The sequence below is a fragment of the Nannospalax galili genome, unplaced genomic scaffold, assembly GCF_000622305.1.
Source record: "Nannospalax galili isolate Female #2095 unplaced genomic scaffold, S.galili_v1.0 scaffold701, whole genome shotgun sequence".
Lineage (NCBI taxonomy): Eukaryota > Metazoa > Chordata > Mammalia > Rodentia > Spalacidae > Nannospalax > Nannospalax galili.
The window spans coordinates 21065-38750 of NW_008344990.1; the positions used below are offsets into that span (position 1 = coordinate 21065).

The window sequence follows — 17686 nt, forward strand, 5'->3', positions numbered from 1 at the left end:
TGTTGCTGAAAAGAATATATGCTGTTTTGTATTTGTGTGGTGTACTGGTTAGTTTTGTCATTTGACACAGATGTAGTAGATATACCTAGGAAGAGGAAATCTCAGTTGGCTAGTTGATGTAGGAGGGCCCAGCCAACTGGGGGTGCTACCATCCCTGGACAAGTTGGTCTGGGCTGTTTGAAAAAGGTAGTTGGGTAAGCTGAGGAAAAGCCATCCAGTAAGCAATATTCCTCTATGATCTCTTCTTCAGTTCCTGACTCCAGGTTCCTGCCTTAAGTTTTGACCTCTTTCTATGATGATGGACTGTAACCTGTAAGCCAGATAAACTCTTTCCTCTCCCAAGTTGCTTTTGGTCAGTTTTTAATCACAGCAAGGCAGAAGCAAACTAGAACTAGTGGGATATTCTGTAGATATCTAAGCTCATTTTGTTTATCATGTCATTTAACTCTAATGTTTTCTTTTTATATTTTGTCCAGACTTCCATTTGTAAGAGTGGATATTGAAATTTCCCTCTGTCTGATTCAATGATATTATTCCCCCATAGACTCCCAGTTTATGAACACTTGGTCCCCAGTCATTGGCATCATTTGCAGAAGTTTAGGAGGTGTGGCCTTGTTGGAGGAAGTATGTCACTGGGGGTGGAATCTAAGACAGGTTCTTTGAAAAGATAAACATGATAGACCCCTAGACCAGTTAACCAAAAACAGACAAACAGATAGTTTATATCCTGGTCACGTGTCCAGTCTTTCTCTATGCTTTCTGTCCCTGTTTGAAGATGAAAGTACTCAGCTTTCTGCTTACAGTGCATCACAGTGTGCCTCCCCTTCCATGATGGACTCTTATCCCTCTGGAATAGTAGACCCAATAAACTTTTCCATCTATAAGCTGCTTTGGTTATGGTGTTTTTATCATAGCAACAGGAAAAATAACTAGTACACCCACTATCACTGTACTTGGGTTAATCTCTGGTTTTGCATCTAGTAGAATTTCTTTATATATATATATTTCTTTTTTGAGAATGTCATGCATTAGTATTACATTTACATTGTTTCCTTCCCTCCCTCTCACCCCTCCAGCTCTTCCCCTTATCCCTCAACTACCTCTCAGTTTCAAATTTTATAACATCTTGATTATTGTTCTTGCATAGTCACATATGTGTATCTCTCTCTCTACACACGTGCACACACACACATATATAAATCTACTAAGTACATTTACTGGGACTTGTTTGTACATATATTTAGGGCTCACCACTTGGTATCAGATAACATATTTGGGAGCTCGTCCTTGCACAAAACTTATTTTCTATTCCTCAGCAGCTGTTGTTTGCCTGTGTTTCTTCATATAGAGGTAGGACCATGTGAAATTTCCCCCATTCACATTGACTTGTTCATTAGTATTGTCATTATGCATGTCTTGTTTAGACAACAGTATTGTTGAGATTTCATGGATTCAGCTTCCCTGTCTTATCTAGGAGATACTGTCTAGCAGCAGGTATCCTGGTCCTTTGACTCTTACAATATTTCAGCTTTTGGTATTATAGTAATACTGGCTCCATAGAATTAGTTTGGGAGTTCTCCCTGTTTCTACCTTTTTGAATAATTTAAGTAGTATTGGTTGTAGATCTTCTTTGAAGGTCTGGTAAAATTCTACTTTGAATCTATCTGTGCCTGGCATTTTTTTCATTGGGGGCTTTTTGTTACTGTTTTGATTTCCTTATTTGTTATGGGTCTGTTTAAACTATTGATAGCTAGAAATTCATCCATTTCTTTTAGGTTTTTAAAGTATTCCCTTATAACATTCTGGATCTTTTTGCTGTCTGTTGTGATGTTTCCTTTTTTGTCTCCAATTTTGATGATTTGAATTTGCTTTATCTATCATCTATCTGTCTATCTATCTATCTATCTATCTATCTATCTATCTATTTATCTACCTATCATCAATCATCTATCATCTATCTATTTTCAGTCATCTATCTATAATCATCATCATGATCATCATGATCATCATCATCATCATCATCTATCAATCAGTCATCTATCTATCTATCTATTTATTTTTGGTTAACTTGTCTAGGGGGCTATCATGTTTATCTTTTCAAAGAACCTGTCTTAGATTCATTGTTTCTTTGTATTTCATTATTTTCTGTAGTGACTTTTATCTTATATTTTGTCTGCCGGGTTTGGATTTGGTTTGTTCTTGCTTTTCAGAATTCTTGAGTTACATTGTTAAGTCATTTTTTAATGCTCTTTCTAATTTTTTAATGTAGGTACGTAGAACTATATATGTCCCTTTGTACTGCTTTTAATGTATCCTACAAGTTTTGTTGTGTTATCATTTTCATTTATTTCCAAGAATACTTTTCTTTCTTTCTTGATTTTGTCTTTGACTCATCATTCAGGAGTATGTTGTTTAATCTCCATGAGTTTGTTTATTTACTAGAGCTTCTTTTGCTGCTGATTTTATAGTTGATTTTGTTGTAGTCCTATAGAATGCATGAAATTATTTCAATTTTTTTTTCTGTATTTCTTGAGGTTTGTTTTGTACCCGACTTTGTGATCTATTTTAGAGAAACTTCCCTGGGCTGCTGAATAGAATGTGTATTCTTTGATGTTTATATGGAATAGTCTGTAGATTACTGTTAGGTACATTTGCTATATAATATCATTTAATTCTAATGTTTCTTGGTTTATTCTTTGTCCAGATGACCTGTCTATTGGAGAAAGTGGGGTATTGAAATTACCTGCTATTACTGAGTTGTTGTTAATCTGTGTCTTGCAGTCCAATTGTACTGTTTGTATGAAACTGGGTACACCAGAGTTTGGTGCACATATGTTAATGATTGTTATGGTTTTTTTTGTAATTGTTTCCTTAATCAGAATGTAGTGACCTTCTTTATCTCTTCTGATTAATTTTAACTTGAAGTCTTTTTTTTTTCAAATATTTGAATAACAAGTCCTGCTTGTCTCTTAGTGACATTTGCTCACAGTATTTTTTTCTATTCTTTTACCCTAAAGTGGTATCTATCCTTGGAAGTTAGGTGAGTTAGTTGTAGAAACAAATAGGCTGATTTTGTTTCTTAATCCATTCATCTAGTCTGTGTCTTTTGACTGGAAGTTGAGGCCATTGATATTTAGAGTTATAATTGAAAGGTGTATTTTGTCTACTACTGTCCTTTAATTTTATGTTTATGTTATTCATCTTATTTTGTCTTTCTGTACTTTATACTTTCCTTTATTTTCTTTCTGTAACCTCTTGTGTATGGTCATTTCTTTTTTCAGTCCTTCAATATTCTCTGTAGGGATAGTTTGGTGGACATGAATTCTTTCAGTTTATTTGTATCATGGAAGATTTTTTTTTCCTTTCCAACTATGATAGATAATTTTGCTGGGGAAAACATTCTGGTTTGTTATCTACGGACATTTAGAACTTGGAATATATAACACCAGGTTCTTTTATCCCAAGGTGATAGGACCTATCCATGGAGGCAAGGTGAGTTTCTTATAGACATCAAATAGATGAACAACAAAAATCTGGCTTTTATAGTTTGCATCAAAAATTCAGCTGTAATTCTGATGGGTCTTCCTTTATATATAACTTTCTGTTTTTCTATGCAGCTTTCGGTACACTCTTTTTGTTCTGTACATTTAGTGATTTTATGATATGCCGTGGGGTGTTTCATTCTGGGCCCATCTAAGTGGAGTTCTCTGAGCTTCTAATATCTGTGTATGTATGTCTTGATTTAGGGAAGTTTTCTTTTATAATCCTGTTGAAAGTCTGGTCAATGCCATTGACCTGAGATTTCACTCCCTCCACTATGCCTCTTATGGATGCGTAGATTTGGTCTTTTCATGCTGCCCCACATTTCCTGTATATTCCATTCATTTTTTTTTTTTTTAGATTTTAAAATATTCTCGAGTGTTCCAGTTCTTCATCTTTGTTGTCCAGTCTTTACATTATGTTTTCCATTTCATTCAGTCTGCTTGTGAGGCTTTTTTCCATCATTTCAAATTGACATATTAAATTCTTCAATTTCATCTTCATTTCGACTTGGGTTTTCCTCAATATTTTGATCTCTTTTGTTCATTCACTTTTCAATTACTGGATTGACTTTGTCATTTCTTTCAGCTGTATATTCTTATATCTTTTTGTCCTTCAGTCAAGAGTTTATTCCCATCCACTTTGAGTTCTTTGTGTGTTCTGTAAAGTCATTGATCATGTTTATGATTGCTCTTTTAAGTTCTGTGTCATGGGGTTCCACTGTGTAGTTACCATTGTAGTATAGTTTTATAGGACTGGTGGGTTTGGGTGGGGACATATTATTTTGGCTTTTCATATCATCTATGTTTTTTGCATTGTGGTCTGGGCATATAGATTTCTTTTGTTAGTTGTGTTTCTGGTACAAAATTCTAGTCTGCCTTTGCTTAGTTGAAGTTTGGTTCTGTTTATATTGTTGACTTAGCTTGGTTGCTTTTTGATTGGGTATGAATAGTTGGTCTGTGTTTCAGGCTCTCACTTCTATTTTTCTTAAATTGGTGGGACAGGATGGTTCCATGCTGAGTAGTCAAGAGGTTTCCAGTCAGGCAAAGGCCCGATTCTAGACTTCAGGGATCCAGTGGTCAGGTTCTGGCAGGCTAGTCTGGAGGTTTCATGTGGGTTGATTCCCTTCTCTGTTCTAGGGCCTAGGAAGGAATGGATATAGCATAGGAAAGGTCTGACTAGCTATGCAGAATAGATGTGAGCCCTGGAGCACTAGAATGTAGCTGGTCCTGATGCAGCAAGATCAAGTCTCAGTGGGTAGGTTTTGGCTTAGAAGACTAGTTCAGAGGTCTCAGGATGAAGGGGGGGGGGCAAATAGGAGGGGACCTAAGCCCAAGGCAGCGATGGGAACAGAATGCAGAGTATCTGACTAGCTAAGCAGAGTAGATGTAAGCCCTGGAACAGGAGAATGTAGCTGGTCTGGGTTTGGGGGATCAAGTTGCAGTGGGTAGTGTCTTCAGTAAGAGGCTAGTCAAGAGATCTCAAGCAGGATGAGCAGGAGTGGGACTAGGCCCGGGGGGGGGGATCTTTTATTTTTAAATTTATTATTATCATCATCATTATTAATTATTGTTGTTTTGTATTTGTTTGATGTGTGTGTGTTGATTATGCATGTGCGATGTTATATGTGGCTGAAGCACTTTACTCTCTGAGCCATGTTTCCAGCCTGTTTCCAGCATTTCTGTTTTCCAGAATCTCTGTTTCCTTGCCAAAATTCTCATCCTTGTTGACTTCTTGTTAAGGTCCTGAATTAATTTCCTTGTTTCATTCATCTACTTATTTGAATCTTTTTTCAGGTCACTGATAATTTTTACAACTTTTCTTTTGAGTTCTTTTTCTGTATTTCTTCTATTTAATTGTCTTTTGATTTACTTATTGAGTTCTTAGTGAGCTTTTAGAGTTGCAGAGCATACTTTTTCATATTGTAGTTTTTTGGGGGGTTGGGGGCGTATTGAGACAGGGTCTCTCTGTAGCCCCAGCTCCCCTGGAACTCACAAGAGCTCCATCTGCATCTGCCTCCCAAGTGCTGGGATTAAAGGCATGTACCACCATGCCTGGTCTTCATATTGTATTTTTGTCTCATGATTTTCACATATTTTTCCCATTACCCTTCCAGCATCTTATGGAAGTCTTCTTAGTGAAAAGCTTTCTCATGGGCTTGTGATTCCCATTACCACTTAGAGTGGAAAAAGCAGTAACAAAAACAATACTTTAACAAAAATCAAAATTCTTAAATGTAGAAAAAGTGATTATGCACATTAACTACATATCCTTGATGAAGTTAGAAAACAAGCAACCTATAATTGTACACGAGCTTAAAAATTATTAAAGTTTCTTGGCCTTTTGGCTAAGATCAAGTGTAGTATCTGTTCTTATCAGTTTAATATCTGATATGTCCTCTATCTGAGGACAATATATTAAATGGATTTTTGGAACTAGGAGTTGGAATAGGAGCTTGCTCTGTCCACTCCACGCATCGACCTGGTATTGCAGTACCTCCAGGAATGGTGCATCCCCTCAGGGGATATCTAAAAAAATAGAAAGAATTGTTAAAGCCAAAGATATTAATAATTAAGAATTAAAGATAACTGAAATGGAGAAAAGATAAGAAAATAATATAGGAATGAATGAAAAGTATATGTGAATACATTATAAGAGAGAACTCATTCAAGTACAGAGAAATATAAAAGAATTATGAAACAACAAAAAATTTAAAATAATAAAATCAATGAAATATAGAAAAATAATACAACAGTGACTATTTCTTCCCTAATGAAATGAGTATGAGTTTTTTACCCTCAGGGTTGTCTTTTGTAGTTTAGTGTGTAAATAGGGTAGTAGCTGCTTACCTCTGGAATACAAACAGGTCAGACCAGAAAGGACTATTTACAGACTCTGTCCATGTTCCTTGATGGGTTGAATTCTCTTTAAAAGCCTACCTCAAGTTGGCCCCCTTCAGTTGTGCCCTTACTGCTTTTGCTCCCTTGTGGTCACAATGCCATATTGCTTCCTTATTCAGGAGTCCTGGGGGTTCAATTTTCCATACATCTATTCTGTCCATGGATCTTCAGGACTCCTTATTTTATTTACATTCAATACTGAGCCTTCTTCTTTTACCATATGTACAGCACTTCCATGACAGTTGTCCGCTTTCTAGCTTATTTCTTCTTTGCAGTACATACTTCAACAAGGTATATTTACAATTGTAAATCTGAGTCAATTTCATTGTAATGTCCCTATCTCTTGGACTGCTTTGTTTCCCTTGATTTGTGTATGGTAGATGGGGAATACAGAGGATTTGGAGTTTAGAGATATAAAAATATAGCAACTTTTGCTATTCCCAGTTGAGGATTAAATTGAAGACTTCTTCCAGTTTAACATACCTGTGATGAAGATCCTGGCAAGTTAGGAAAGCACATCACAATAATTCTCCAGATTTTTCTCTTGCATAGTATGTAGGTCTACCATGTAAATCTTTACTTTTGTAAAATTTCAGCTGGAGCACCTGTTGACATTTCCTAACTTTTCCTTCTCTCTCTTTTTATAGTTTTCTTTTCTTTTAGTCCCACTAAGAGGGCTTCCATTCCCTACCACATTACCCATTACACTATGATGATGCCTGCTATTTTATTTACAAATACAAAATTCTATATGTCTAGATTTCACCTTGTCTCTAACTCTATACTGGTTAATTTTTGACTTGAAGCTGTTAGATATTTTCTTATAGTAATGCAAAAAGTAATTTATTTCAGATTTGTGGTGATGTAGAAAGTTGCTGGTCATCTCTAATGCACTATCTTTTTTATCTCTGAGCTTCAGGTTAAAATTTCAAATATGAGGAAAGCTACTGAGCTTGAATCTTTAAATTTACTTTACTCAGCTATTTGCTTTATTTGCATACTATTTATTTCTCTTTAAAATTTTATATTTTTGAACGTTTGCTATTGTCAAACAATATAATTTGTATGATATGTAATATATTTAAATCCCTTCCTCAAACCACACCTCCTGTTATTGCCCCCCACCCAATTTAATGTACTCTATTATATATGCATACACACACATATATATAATATGTATAAGGCCTATAGAGTCTAATTAGAGTCCCCAAATGTCCTTCACCATGGGTCCATCGACTGGAGCCTGATTAACCTCCCAAGAGTCCCATCCCTAAAAAAGACTGTCTCTCCCACTCCCAGAAACCATTGATTGTCAAAAGTTCCTTAAGTTTTGTTGGCGTTTCTTACTCTTGTCACCATGTCTATGCAGGGATTTTGTCTGGATTTGAACTTGGATGGGCCTTGTGCATATGGTCTCGGTATATTTTCCAATTTGTCCCAGAATGACTAGGCTTCCTCAGTTACGTCTAGAGGGAAAGGAAGCGCCTGTCTCTTAGGTGGCTCCACTGTGTGCCCGCAACTTTTCTCAGTGAGCATTACATGCTTCTGGCATCTTCAACACATTGCAGCTTGGACTTTATCTTCACATTTTCATGCAGTGTCCTCAAGGCCTCTTTGCAGGTTCTCCAAACATTCCACACATTGTCTGGCCTCAGTGATTCTTTTGAACATTGGTTCAAAACTCCATGCCCCCCTCAATCTTCTATATTTATTTATTATTTATTTATTTTATGTGTATGTGTGTTTTATCTGCATATATGTAAGTGCACCTGCGTCATGCAGTGCCCATGGAGGCAGAAGAGGTTTTCATATTCCTTGGAACTGGAGTTAAGGATGGTTGCTAGCTGCCATATGGATGCTGGGAACCAAACCAGGTCCTCTGGAAGAGCAGCTAGTTCTCTTAACCCCTGAGCCATCTCTCCAGTCCCCAATATTGTATCTTTAATACATGCAAAAATAGTACCACATGATATTGCTGTCAAGTTCTGCCAGCTGGGCATATAGCTGTGGTATCCTCTGTGTGCCATTTAGTGCATTCTCACTTCTGGTTCTCCTTTCAAATAAATTTGAATATTTACAAGATGGAGCTTCGGATAGATGAGATCTTGCCCTCAGGGCACTGTGTCTGTTGTCCTAGTGTGAGGCACTAGATTTCTCTTTAATGATATTCGTCTCTCTAACAGTTACAGCTGCTTTCTCAGCATCTACCTTGTCTGCAGATTAAACACTTCCCTGTCAAATACCACATTTTTTTCATATCTTTCTGCTCTATTTGTTGCTTCTTTACTAGAGACCTGCATAAGAGTAGCCAGTACCAACCATGACATAACCAGAATGCTATACTATCTTCATCTTACTTTCCTCAAATAAATTAGTCCACTAGTTTTGAATCCAGCCTCCTTTTGGTTTTGGGTACATAAGTAGAATTTAGTGTCATTCTTTGCCAGAATGTAATAGGAATGGCTTCTGTCCCCACTGCCAATAGACACCTTATTCCCCTCTGAAGCCTTATGAGCTGTGCCTCCATCGACTACATTTCTCTCAGCTTTTTGGTCTTCAAATTTTGGCTAAAGAATGGACCCATTAAGCTCTATTTTCCTTGTAATATTTTAGGACTTTTTTAGCCTGAAGTTACAAAATATTTCACATTCCTCCTGCAAATCAGTTTCAGAAGTCTATGAACCACATGACCACATTTGTCACAGCAATGCCCCCCACTCCTCAGTACCAATTTTATGTATTAGTTACTTTTCCTGATTGCTGTAATCAAATACTAGACAAGAAAGAATTTAAGGAAGAAAGGGTGTATTTTGACTTACAATTTTATTGTATATAATCCATGGTGGACAAGGCACGGTAGCAGGAGTGGAAGATGACTGGTCACACTGTATCGATAGTCATACACAGAGAGAAATGAACGCTATTGCTGAAGTTATTTTCTCCTTTTTATTTACCTCTAGGATCCCAGTCCATGGGATGTTGCCAAACACATTTAGGATAGGTCATTCCACCTTAGATAAGTCAATCTAAAAGCTCACTCATAGATATGCCCAGAGGCTTTTCTCTTAGGTCATTCTAGATCCTGCCAAGCTAGCAATCAAAATTAATGATAATAAACTTAAGGACTACTATTGACACTTAGAAAAGTTGGCTACCTGGTATTATGTTTTAGTTTTACAAAAGACATTTAATAGAAGTTATGATAAAAATCCAAGTGTAAGATATACACAATCCTTAGCTATTGAAATGTTTTAGAATGCTTTATTTGGAACATGGTGCTTTTACTTATAGTCTTCCACAGCTACTACCAAAATATATTTTAAAAATGAAATGCCATATCCAAGAACTTTCCAAATATCACAGGATATAGCCCCAAGAACTGATAAATAATATTACCCCAAATTATAATGCTTCTGCACAGCAAAAGAAATTGTCAGCTGAGTGAACAGATATATTAGAGAATCAGAAAATTTTCGTCAACTATATTTAAGATACAGGTTTAATACCTAGAATGTGTAAAAAACCTGCAAACAACAACAAAAGTCAAACAATTACTGGGTCAATGAACTAAACAGACAGTTCTCAAAAGAAGAAACACAAATGACCAATAAACATTTCAAAAAGTATTGAATAGTCTTAGCCATTAATGAAATGCAAGTTAAAGCTACTTTGAGATTCTATCTCACCCTTGTCAGAATGACTATCATTAAGAAAACAAATGACAATTTCTGGTGAAAATGTGGGAAAGAGGAGCCTATATTCCCAGTTGGCAGAAGTATAAACTGGTACAGATATTGTGGAAATCAGTGGAGGTTGGTCAATGAACTAAAAATAGAATTGCCATATGATCCAGCTATACCTCTCAAGGACATATACCCAAAGGACTCTATATCCTACATACCATGGAGATGTAAGAAATAAAACATTAATGGTTAATTTTCAGTATAAAGTATGTTAGAGAAAGTTAAAGCTCATTAAAGAATTAGAGGAACAAGAAGTCTGTGCCACCAACTTCCCTAACAGCTAGTGCCTGCTCACCTAGGTCCTGTCCGTTTATCTTGTAATTTAAAAATTAAGTCAGCTATATGACTGAGCCTATATATCAGGCATAGGAGGAAGATGGGGAACTTGGGGGCGTAGATTATACTAGAAGATCAAGATGATTATAACTCTTTGAAGTACCAAGCCAATGGGGAAATAAGGGCAGGAATTTTTAATTAGGACACTAAAAAAACAAACAAACAAAAAAACACTGTTTTGTGCAAAATCTGCAGGTCAGTCTTTTTTCCTTCAGCTTTTTTTCTCTCTTTTGTTTGGGTTGGTGCCTGATGCTGCAAAAACAAAAAATTAACTTTCTTTGCTTATAATCTCTTGAATTATTACATAGTAAGCATCTTATTTCTCACATTTTTTGGCCTAGGAGAGATTTCTGTATTGGGGAAGAGAACTCATTCATCTCCGGAGAGTCAAAGATGAATCCCTTGCCCTGTTTGGGTAGCCAACTCACCTGACCTTTGTCATTCCTCAGCACTCCAGAAAAATCCCCAGATAATTTGAGAGATGCAAAACCAATGCAGGGGGAATTTGGAAGGGTGATAATTTAATGACAGCAACCACATAACTTTGTGCTTGAATGAAGGTAGGAAATATTGAATCTTGGTGGTTGGATATTTTTGGAGGGCAAGAGTGTGTGACTGAATTAGTGTAAGAGGTGTGCAAAGAACCTCAATTTGCTGGGTTGAGAAACGCCAGGAAGGGAAGAGTCCCAATCCAAATTTTTATTCTTCTACAAGAAAAACAGTGTACCAGAGATGGATGATGCAAGTCTATAAGAATGTCAGAAACTTCTGGTGTGGGTGTTAAGCAACACTAGGAAGGATTAGTGCACATGATATCTGTTTTGGAGTGAGTTTTGGGGATAAAGGTCAGTCACAGGAATAATCTAAAATGGGAAACAAAGGATCCAAGCCTCAGGGACAGAAAGGGGAAAGATAGTAAGGAAACCCTTTCAGAAAATCCTGAGATATCCCATGGTGAAGAATGCTGAGACTTTGAGAAGATAGTCCCTAGACCTAGGATATGGAGAAACAAAGGATGATAAAATTTTGTTATTTCATCTTGCCAAGGAAATTTGTTCATCAGCTTTCAGTCTGTTGGCCAAAATTTGGCTCATATGAGGATTTGGGCTAGAGGGAGGGAAATATGCTGGTTGTTGGTTGAAGGAGTCAACTTCCATGTTCCCTTTGAATGTGGACAAGTAATGTTTAAACAAAGTCTAGGAGTTCTGGGATCCCCTGTTCTACCTACCACATCCCTATCATGTACAAAGTAGTGAAGTTTAGAAAGATAGAGAACCACCAGAAATTTAGGGGACAGCTAAGGGATTGCAAGTTCAATTTGAATGGCTTCCAAAGCCCCCTATTCAGGCCTTAGGAAAGAGTTTAAAGAATGTCAAAAGGAGTTACAGAATTTCTGTTTTCTCTGTAAGCAACAGACCTCAAACACATTCCCTCTTTGGGAGGTCCCCATGGTTCCAGGGAAAATTGGGTTTGTAAATATCCCAGTCACTAGTGCTGAATGGGAACTTGAAGGACATGAGGCCCCTCCTGAAAGAATGGCTGGGTTCCTGTTTTTATACCTGGACAGAAATGATATCCATTCTAAACATCCTCTTTATATAAGAAAGAAGCATGATAAGGAGAGCAGCCATTATCACCTGGAAGAGGCAGGACACTCTAGGGGAATAGGTCAGTTCAGGTGAAGAGATGTTCCCAAGTACTGACCAGGATGGTACAACAATGATCTCCAAGGTAGAAATCAGACCATTCTCTGACAACTAATTTTTAAGTTGGCTAAGGAATCTATACCAAGGTCACAGAACATTTCAGATGCCTTGAAAGTCAGCTAGAGAAAGAGACTCTCTCTGCTTTCCTGTAGAGGCTTAGAGATCAGATGAGAAAGTACCCCAGGATTGATCTAAATGTCCAATGGGCAGGGTCTCCTCAAAATCCATTTTACAATTAATAGTTACCCTAATATCACACACACACACACACACACACACACACACACACACACACACAACCTTGAGAAGATGGATGGAATGAAAAGTCTGTTAAGGACTTACTGCTGGAGGATCAGGTAAGGAGGGAGAAGAAAGGCAGAAGCAGAAAATTGTGGTATCTATAGTGGAGAAAGTGATCAAACAGAATCTATACCAGGAGTCCTTATGGAGGAACAAACAGAGGGTCTAGACCTTTGCAGAAGGATAAGGAAACTGTACAAGTGGAAAACCGTAGATGATTAGTGGATGCTATACATGTGGGAAGCCAGGGATTTTTAAGAGAAAATACCCGTAACTTTTTTTTTAAGAGGGAATATGATCTCTCTCATGACGTTCAATGAAAACTAGATGATGTCCCAGGATGCTTTTTGATGGGTCCAACAAGGAACCCTTGATAAATATGAGACTAGAACATGAAGCAACGAATTTCCTCATGAATTCTAGGGCTACAAGTACCTCTTTATCTTATCAACCCAGGGGAACAAAACTTCCAAAGAAAAGCTGTTAATTTTAGGGGTCAATGTGGAGGAATTTCAAGTTCCAGTTTTTTGGATAAAGCTGGTTAAATTAGGAGGTAGACAAATTAGGAAGTTTATATGTTCCTGAAGCAGGCACCAACCTATTAAAGTGTGACCTGATTATAAGCTTGGAACTAAGCTTAAGTGTCCATAATGAACAAATAAAAGTAACCACAAATCTCCTGACTGAGGAGGAAGTGAAAAAAGTTAACCTTTTGGTATGGCCTAAAGATGGAAATAAGGGGAGGGAACCTAAAAATTATAGCAATTCAAGTTGAAAATAGTTGTAGAAAAGAAGTATCATATTCCTTCTGAAGGAAGGAAAGAGGTTCAACTTGTTGTTGAAGGGTTAATTCTGGTTGGATTGTGAGAAGAATATATGTCACCTTATAATACCCCCATTGTTCAAAGAAACTGGATGTGTAGTTTAGGATTTCAGAGAAGTTAATCAAGTTGTCCAAGCCTACCACCCAGTGGTACCTAACTCATATGCACTGATTAACAAAATTCTACATGATCGCAAATGATTTAGTATGGTAGATCTAAAGGAAGTATTCTCGGCATGTCCTTTAGCTTCAAAGAGCAGAGAGAGATGTTTCTACCACTGAGGGGGGAAATTCTATAAATGAGAGGAAACAGCAATACCACTGGCTATTTCCACCTTAAGGCCTCACAGAAGTCCCAAATCTCTTAGGATAAATTGTAGAAAAAGGTATTTAAGGACTCTTAACCTACAGGAAAAATGCAATTATTACAATGTATAGATAAGTCTTTGGTTTCTAGAGAGAAGGATCAAGTGTCCAAAACAAGCATTGACCTCAAATTTTTTTTAGGAAAAAGGGGTTATGGGTTTCTAGGACTAATCTACAGTTCATAGAAATAGAAGTCAGATGTTTAGGACACTCGATAAGTGAAAGCAAGTGAAAAATCATTCCAGAAAGAATATCAGCTATAACAAGTTTACCTTTGCCTAAGACAAAGAGGAAGCTCACAGTTTCTGGGATTGACAGGTTACTATAGACTATGGACTGATTCACATGCTCAGGAAACAAAACCTTTACATCCTGTGATTGCTAATCTTGGCTATCAACTTGACTGGATCTGGAATCAACTAAAACACAAGACTCTGGGCAGTCCTGTGAGAAAATTTCTTAATCATATTGTTTGAAGTAGGATGACCTACCCTAAATGTAGGTGGCACCTTTTGGTAGCAGCCTAGATAAAAGGGCATGGAGAAGGAAACTTGCTTTTTGACTCTTAACATTCATTCTCATTGATGAGTTTATTCATCCTATTGCTGTGACCTTCCATTTCTGACATTAGAACCAACTTCTTCTGGCTTCCAACTTAGGCTGAAGAAGATCATCTCTTCAGGAATCTTCCATGCCTTCAGAATCAGATTTGGACTGCTAAGACATGCAGGCTTGGGGACTGAGCAATTACCAGATTCTCGGCCTTTCCAGTGTGAGACATCATTGATGGACTACCCTGACCATACTCTGTAAGCCAATCTAAATATATATCTATGTATCTATATATCTATCTATATATATAGATATAGATATAGATATATAGATATAGATAGATAGATGATAGATAGATAGATAGATAGATAGATAGATAGATAGATAGATATCTTCCATCCTTAGAAAAACCCTTTCTTTTATTTGTATCAGTGGACCAAGGTGCAGCCCTTGGGATGCTTACCCAAGTCTGAGGAGGGAAAAAGCAGCCAGTGGCATTTATTTCTGAACTCCTTGTCTCTGTCTCTAGAGGGTGGCCTTAATATGTACAGATAGTGGCAGCCACTGCCCTGCTAGTAGAAGACAGAAAATTTACCTTTGGCAGCACTCTTACAGAAGGTGCTTCAAGTTAGGAATATCTTAAATCAAAAAGCTGGGAAATGACTGACTGGCTCCTTGATCTTGAAATACAAGGCAATACTTGGAGAAAGAGATAATTTGATCTTAACCAGAGGCCTCCCAAAGCCCAATGAGATTTCTGTAGAAGGGGAAGGAAATCAAGAATTCCTAGAGCATAACAGCCTCAAATTGATAAAATAGGAAACTAAAGCCAGACTAGACCCGAGTGACGTTCCCCTTCAAGATGATTTCAAGTTATTCATAGATGGGTCATCTCAAGTAATTGAAGGAAAAAGACAAAATGGTCATGGGAAAAACCAATCCTTGTTTGTGGGAGGTAGAAAATCTAGTAACTGGTCAACCCTAGCTTGTGACCGATATGCACATAACCAAACTTTAAAACCCTTGGAAGGACAGGAGAGTACTTTATATATTGAATCTATATATGTGTCTGGAGTGATAACACACCTCTAGAAAAATTAGTATGGAACAGTAAGGGAAAATAATTAAATGACTCTTTTACTTCCAATTGAGTTGGCTAGAGTTCACATAAATGGTCACAAGAAGGAAATCTCTTTAAAGGTTGTAGAACAGATTTGCTGAAAAGACCACTACAGAAGCACCCCTTGAAAAGAAAATTAAGATGTTCAGTTTAATCCCAGGTATTGTTAAGATGACATTGAGGCCTACCTTCACCCAGGAGGAAGAAAAGGGAACTAATTCAAAGAGAAACTATCCAACCTGAATATGGAAGATGAGTACTCCCAGATGGGAGAGACATGGTTAATAAGCCCATTGTGAGTGAGTTGGAGTCTATTCTGCACAAGGGAAGCCATTGGGGACCCAGACTATATATGATACAACACTTAAAAATTACAGTTTTATGCAGATTTATACAATCACTAAACAAGTGTGTGGTGTGTGTTTGTGCTTGTGTGTATGTGTGTGTGTGTGATGTGTGATATGCCAAATGGGAAACAAGGTAGTGAGGAAATAGACTGCAGGCAGAAGTTCTTGTGGGCAAAGACCCTTCCAAAGTTTCCTTGTAAACTTCACAGAAATGCTTAAATTGAGAGACTAAAATATTTTCTTGTAATAGTGTGTTATCTTCCTGGATGAGTAGAAGCTTTCCTTCTCACAACTGCTGTTGATGGCAATGTTGCCAAGATAATCTTAGAACAGGTCATACCTCACCTCAGTTTGGTCTTAGAGAAAACACAGATTCAGACAATGCCAGCCATTTAAGTCCAAGGTGTTAGAGATATTAGAAATGTGTCTGGGGTCCCAAGAAAATGACCACACAATCCAAGGTATTCTGGCAAGGCCAAAATATTTAGTTCTGCAGAAAGGTGCAAAGCTGCCCTAAATCCAAGAAGCAAGTACATCCAGCAGGTTCCTGAAGGGTTTTTATTCCTAATGGAAAGGGGCCCTGTGCCTCACTCTGAATGGTCAGAGAGTGATCTCACATTCTTACATGGCCAGCTAAAAAATGGTGCAGTTGATGAGCAAAATGAAACTGTTAAGAACAGGATGCAACCTTGCACACAAACTTAAATCTTAGAAAAATGCTGGCTGGGAAAGGGAGCTTTTCTAGGGTGTGTTTTTATTAACTTCTTTGAAGATGAAGCTTTGTCTCATTTAATGTTTTGATAGAGAAGACAGTGCAATGCATTTATATTTCCCATACAGAGACTCATGAAAAGTTTGAACATTAATTTGGACTATCATATTTCATGGAACCCCCTTTCTTCTGGAAGAATAGAAAGAATGAATGATATCCTTGAGAAACATAACTAATTTTAGAAACACAACTCATCTGGATCAAATGCCTCCTAATATAGCCCTTCTCAGTGTTAGAACTGCTCCAATAAAGGACATGGAAATTTCCCCATGAGATATTGTATGGTTTCTCATATCTATACAGGGGAACTGAACTTCTAACAATGGGAATAAAAGCTAAATTCTCAAAAAATATATGCTGGTCTTTTCCTCCACTTTGTTATCACTTAGATTTAAAGAACTTCTCGCTCATACCCTGCCCTGGGAATCTGCAATTCAACAGTTCCAGCCTGACAGTGTTGTGCTAAAAAAGACCTGGAACAACGACAAGCTTCAGCCTGACTGAGAAGGCCCCTATCAAGTGCTCCTGATCACAGTAACTGCCATAGGACAGCAGAAAAGGGCCAGACCCATACCCATGTTAAAGGACCACAGAATACCAACCAAGGGAAGGGGGAAAATGGTTGGAGATTTTAAAAAGGTACCTGCATAACCTCTAAAATTAACTTTCAGAGGATCTATGAATCTCTTCAGGTGATAATGAATGTTCTGAGCCTGCATAGTTCAGCTCAGGACATTAGAGCAATAAGTAGCTGGATGAATGGTAGAAAGTTCCTGGTGCTATAACCATCACCAAGAAGAGCAAGCTGTGTAGATACTCAGTTGATTTTGAATTATAGCGACATACATAACCAGGGGGCTCTCAGGAATTCAAATAAACACCTCTGTACCAAGTTCCAAAATGCTACCTATAGGGGACCCCCATGCTTTGGGTTGTCTAATGTGTGATTGTCTAAGGTTTGGTGGACCACAACCTACAATGTGTGGATGGCACCTCATTCTTGAAATAAACCTCTCCAAAAATAAATAGCCTAAAAGGGTCTGTAGACTCAAATTGTGGTTTCCAGCAATGTAACCCTCTTCTCATAGCCATAGCCAAAGCAGAAGATGTTGATAGGACTTATGGATTAAGAGCAGACATAACTGGATCTGATCCAGTAGGCCAGTTCCTCATCTTTGTCA

The 17686-nt window shown here is 37.5% G+C and overlaps 1 non-coding gene across 1 annotated transcript; it reads left to right on the top strand.

Moving 5' to 3' along the window:
* Window positions 1–5867: 5867 nt before the first annotated feature.
* LOC115071712 lies at window positions 5868–6058 on the top strand. The gene has a single exon (XR_003850799.1). It is a non-coding gene; the product is annotated as a U2 spliceosomal RNA (small nuclear RNA).
* The last annotated feature ends 11628 nt before the right edge of the window (window positions 6059–17686 follow it).